Raw genomic sequence first — 5768 nt, 5'->3', positions numbered from 1 at the left:
ATCTAATATACAGCATTGTGATGTAGATAACAATACCATATGATATACTTGAAAGTTGCTAAGAGAGTAGATCTTAAATGCTTTCAGACAAGAAAAGAAATGGAAATTATGTAAAGGGATGGAGGTGTTAACTCACACTATGGTAGTAATCATATTTTAATATACAAGTGTATCCAGCATGTTGTACACCTTAAAGTTACACAATGCCATATGTCAATTATATCTCAGTAAAGGTGGTGAAGAAAAAAAAAACACACATATATTGTGCATAATAGCACCTGATTAGCCAAGATAGTGAAGGCTTAAGAAAACGAATTCTGGAATCATAGAGTCCTGGTCTTGAATCCTCTCTGAATTTAGTGCAAGGAACAATGAGACATATTTAATTTCCTGAAACTCTGTTTTCATCTGTGACCTAATGGTCTAAGAGTACTAAATGACCCCCACCGTAATTGGGATAATGAAATGAGTGAATATGTAGTGTCTGGTAAATGGTATGTGCTCAGTACATGCAGCTACCGTGATTGACTAAGAGAATGCCACCATAAAGGCAGGTGTATTTACCTGAAAAATACCCTTAGTTGCATCATTTCAGAATATCTATAAAACTTAAAGTTTGCACCAAATATCTTAGCACAGAAGTACTGTGCTGGATTACATTTAAATGTTTCATGTGCAAGCTTTGTCCCCTTGAATACAGGGATTACATTTTTGCTATCTCCCATAGCGTAGGCTATAATAAATATTTGCTGAATTGAAACTAACAAGAAAAAAATATCAACATTTATAAAATTGAGTGTGGCTGTTATACCTCTAAATAAGTCTGTCTTATTTGTCTGTCTCACCCTATTACTGTTATGAGTAATTTTCTTTTTATCAGTATTAAGTGCATACAGAGGCAGCATATAAAATATCAATTTATAGTGTCATGGCACACTGCTACAATACCATGATGTAATGCAATGAAAGATGAAATTTGGGACATAGATGTCTGTAGGAGGTCCAAAAGTTACGGAAAGATGATTCAAATTGTACAGACCACAATCACAGGATTAAGGGAAAGCAATTGTCACTTGTACTATGTGCTTATAACAAGAGTCAGAATGTGCCAGATGCACAGCTTGTCTGCAGCTGTTGTCATTTGAATCTTTTGTACAACATCCATTTCTCTCCCAACTGTGTGGGATTTATAAGAGCAGAGAGTTGATCAGAATCACTTTGTTTTTTGTTTTTTTGTTTTTTTTTTTTGGTACTGAATTCTTGTGTAATAGCTCTTAGATTTAAACCATGCAGAAGAAAACATAACCCAGAAATAATTCCACACATACTGCTTAAGCTATCACAGATGCCTATGTTGGATTTCATTGGATACAACTTTAAAGTGCTGATTAGGTCAGGCTGTGAGCTTTGCCAACTACAACTGGAAACTCATAAATTGGTAAAATGCCACCTTTGGGATAAGTGTATATTTTAAATGCAGTCTTTGTACGAATATTAGCAGATCAATCTCTAATATCAAATACATATTTTCCACTATACTTTAGATTTGCAACATGCTTCTACTGCACAATATTAGGGAGACGATGTGATTGAAAAGCATATGAATGCACCACATACATAACATATTTTAAGACCAAAGGCTATAAAAATGACCATGGTATATTTGTTACTCTCATATTTGTAGATATGTATTATCTTTGTTACATTAAAGACTAAAAAATTACTTTAAATTTCCACACTAAAATCATGTCTCCCACAAATCAGCAACTCATCTATTTCACTTTATTTTTTTTCCATGACCAGGCAAACACCTCAAAAGAATACTATAAACATTAACTTGTGGTTTGATCAACCTTGATGAACACTTTGTCTAACTAAATCCAATTCTAAATATTTTGTTCAGATTAAATTTAGTACATCTTTTTTTCATATTCTGTGAGGTTTTTATTTCAATCAGGAAGTAATCAAATCTATATACAGTCTAAGAACAGTAAAAGAACCCTCAGTCCATCTGAGGTAGGGACAGAGGTGGGGCAAGGAGAGCATCCAACTTGGCACCTGGAGAGAGGGATTGGGCATTGTTTTGTCAGCATCGAGGGCAGGACCAAGCAGAAGGAAGCTTGCTGAGTGTAGAGCAGGGAGGGCACTACTGGGCAGGCTGAGCCTGTCCGCCTATCCCCACAAAGCTGGCAGAGATGCTGAGACTACCCATGTGGCCAGCCTGCCCCAGAAGAAGCCAACACTCAGTCTGGATTTCCTGTCAGCAAGCAAGCCCAAATCTTCACAGTGCAGCCCACAGTCCCTGAGAAGAGTCAGCCCTGGGACACAACCATCACAGTCATGTTGCACCCTGGAGACACAGCAGGAATTATGTACAGATCATGCTGCTTTTACTTCAGACCCTGAGGGACTGGTTATAGCAGGGGCTTAAGACTTGGGTCTGGTAGGGCTTCAAGGGCGTACACAGTGCCTGTGGACTGTCAGGGTCCACACCTGCTCCTTAGGTCCATGCCCCCCTCCCCCCCGCAACATGAATGAGTTCTACGTGCCATAGACAATGTAGTGTTTTATCACATGTATAGATGTTGTTGCCAAATGTCTGTAGGATATGGATACAGTAGAGGGTCTAGATGTTCCAGATTTTCATTGGTAGGAGCCACTATACAGGTGCCTCTGGGTGACTATCAGGGCCCACACCCAATGGCTGAGGGCCATGAGCTTCTTCAACTTCAGCTGGGTGCCCAAGATGTTGCAGACCTTGATGGCCTTCAGGGAGCCTCTGAAGAGCATGCCATGTTAAGAAAACCAGCATTCACACTGCTGTCATGCCATCTTCTACAAGATGTTTCACAAGATTGTGTCACAGTCTTCTGTGTTGCTATAGAGCTTGCACCCCAGGATGTGGAATGCCAGCACAATGCCATTATGGTCCTCCAGTGTCTTCTGGCACTTATAGGTGATACGTGTGTCCCACACATTGATGGTCCTGTTGGAGAAGCACTGAAGAGCAGGTAACCTGTGGAATGGAAGCAAAGACACCAGACAGGGCCCAGGAAGAGTCCTTTGAATGGAAGATCTGCTGAAGATCATGGGATCCTTAGGATTCCCATGTTCAGGCGTGCACTGATGCAAGACAGCTGGTCATTCAACGTGGTCACACCCCTATGAAACTCCATGACACCCTTGCTGAGCTTGCTCTGGTTTTCACTTAGGACATCACACTTGATCTTGATGCTCTTCACCAGCTTCTCCTGCAGCTTGCCAAGCACAGAGCACAGGAAAGCATATCCTGGATCTTCCACACTAGTACCATGTGCATTTCTGGAAGTGGTATTTGTCAGCTGCAAGAATTCTTTCAAGCCCTGGAAGCAGCAAGTCTCCAGGTATATACCATATGTGTCCTGGGCCTTGGTGAACCATGTACCTGTTCTTGGGGTGGGACACTTATGCTCACACACCTTGAGGTGGGCCTCCAGGTTCATCTTAAGGAAAGGCAGGCAGCTGGGGTTTTTGAGGCACTGCACAGGTCTGTAGGCAAGGTTGCCCTTGTGGTCCTTCCAGGCACTGAGCTTAATGGATGAAGAGCTCCTTGATCTGCTCTGCCATAACAATGTTCACCACCACCATCAGCTTGGTATTGACCAGGGGACACTTCTGCGCCTGCATGGCTCATCTTTTCTTTTCTTTTTGTTTTGTTTTTTTTTTTTGTAATTTTGTTTTATTTTTATAATTCCTTAAAACTGTAAGTATTAACTTCTAATTCATCTTAGGTTTAAACAACTGCATGGCTCACCTTTGACAGAACATGTGCCCACATGTGATGTCACAGGGTCCTAGAACACATTGCAGTACAGCTGGTGCAGGGCTTCTTTGGGGGCTGCTCTGCAAACAGCAGTGGCCCCTGCACATCCTTTGCCTCAGACAGTGAGAAAGTGGAGAGTGGGGTCATGCTGGACTCACAGTGCAGGGAGGTGACCAAATGGCAGTGTCTAAGTGGCAGAGGTACTGATCGGGGGCATGATGTCCTCCTCATCCATGGAGAATAGGCAAGCATGCTTTTGCACACATGGGTCCCATCAGCTTTCCTGATGGTGCTGACAACCAAAAAGGCAGTTTGAAGGTTATTTCCGTTCCAGTCCTGGTGGCAATGTCTGGGGTGGAAAGGTTGGCAAGTCCCTCAAAGAAGCAGTTGCAGCCTAGAGAGGCATCTAGAGTCCTCAGGTGATATTCCTCACCCACAGCTGCCCCAAGGATTTGACAACACATTCTGCCTTCTTGTGCCCCCTGGCCACTGGCCAGAAAAGGGCTTAAGTTTACCTCTAAGGATAGTTTAAGTCTTCACACTTGTGCTTTCCTCCATATTCTTATATACTGTTAAATTCCTGTTTCCTTTGATAATTACCTGTTACAAGCATATTCCAAAAAAAAACAAAAAAAAAAAAACAAAAAAAAAAAAAACAAAAAACCTGTGTATTGCTATTTGATTCCTGTTGCTAGAATTGCTCAGTTTACAAGCATTAACTAATTATTTCTTGTCTCTGGTGCAAAACACTTAGACCTAAAGTCACATTGTGCCCTTGGATTTTTAGAGTAACTCCAATAATACAGTAAGATATCTATAATTAATTATATCCAGGTAGCCCTTCCCTTCTTGCTGAGATTCCATATAAAGTGAAGGTAAGTGTGTTGGTAGTGGGTACAGAGAAAGAAGTCTTGGGAATAGTCATGGTTTCACAAATAATCTTTGTTCTCTGCTGCATAAGAGCTAGCTTTTAATTTGAAATATGATGGGCGACATAAAGTGCACATTTCCTTTTTAAAAATTTTTTTAATGTTTATTTATTTTTGAGAGAAATAGAGCATGAGTGGGGGAGGGGCAGAGAGAGAGGGAGTCACAGAATCTGAAGCAGGCTCCAGGCTCAGAGCTGTCAGCACAGAGCCTGACGTAGGGCTCAAACTCAGGAACTGGGAGATCATGACCTGAGATGAAGTTGGATGCTCAACCGACTGAGGCACCCAGGTGCCCTTAAAGTGTACATTTTCAATTCCAATCACTTTCCTAAGTTACTCAAATGATTTGACTTTTGAAGATCACTGTCCCACTATACACTCGTCCAACAAAAAAGCCAATAATTTTCTTAATTCCATGCACTATTCTATAACAAAGAAATTATATGAAACACTCAACATAGATTTTACTCTACAAAATGTAAAAACACAGTATCTATCATATATCCCATCGTATATGCTTTTTATTGCATTTGGCAGCTTAATGGATCTCTATGTAACTTTGAGGTTTTTGTCTTTACCATGCAAGATACAAGCAGAGATAGTGTTTGCTTGCTCTAAGTCCCACTCCAAGTTCTAGAGAATCTCATGGCTTCAGCAGTGGGCATACATCAATTCCATTCTGATTCACTGTGTTTGTGGGAACCAGGGACAGGTAATATAATCACAATTGGTATAAGTGTCTGTGGATGGCAGCATTTTTCACAGTAAAGAGGGACATTGGCAACCGTCCCGAAAGTCAAAAATATCTAATGAAAAAGAGTATGTACTTTTCATTAAAGAACAATAGTATATGTTATTTTCTTTGGTGGCACATTGGAATGTATTTGATTGATAAATGTAAGGGTGTTTTGTGATAAAAGATTACACAGTATAAAATTTGATAGGACTGTTGAGAAATGAACACTGATTGTGTTGATGATTGCCAGCAGTAACTCATGTTAGAAAGTAGTACCTGAGTTCACAGACAAGGAGGTTGG

At 40.7% G+C, this 5768-nt stretch overlaps 1 pseudogene; it reads right to left on the bottom strand.

The window, feature by feature from the left end:
* Nucleotides 1–2243: 2243 nt before the first annotated feature.
* LOC123609429 lies at nucleotides 2244–4033 on the bottom strand (annotated as a pseudogene).
* Between the last annotated feature and the right edge of the window lie 1735 nt (nucleotides 4034–5768).

This window comes from Leopardus geoffroyi, chromosome A1 (assembly GCF_018350155.1).
Source record: "Leopardus geoffroyi isolate Oge1 chromosome A1, O.geoffroyi_Oge1_pat1.0, whole genome shotgun sequence".
Lineage (NCBI taxonomy): Eukaryota > Metazoa > Chordata > Mammalia > Carnivora > Felidae > Leopardus > Leopardus geoffroyi.
Note: the sequence above shows the minus strand (reverse complement) of the source record. Positions and strands in the feature narration are given on the sequence as shown.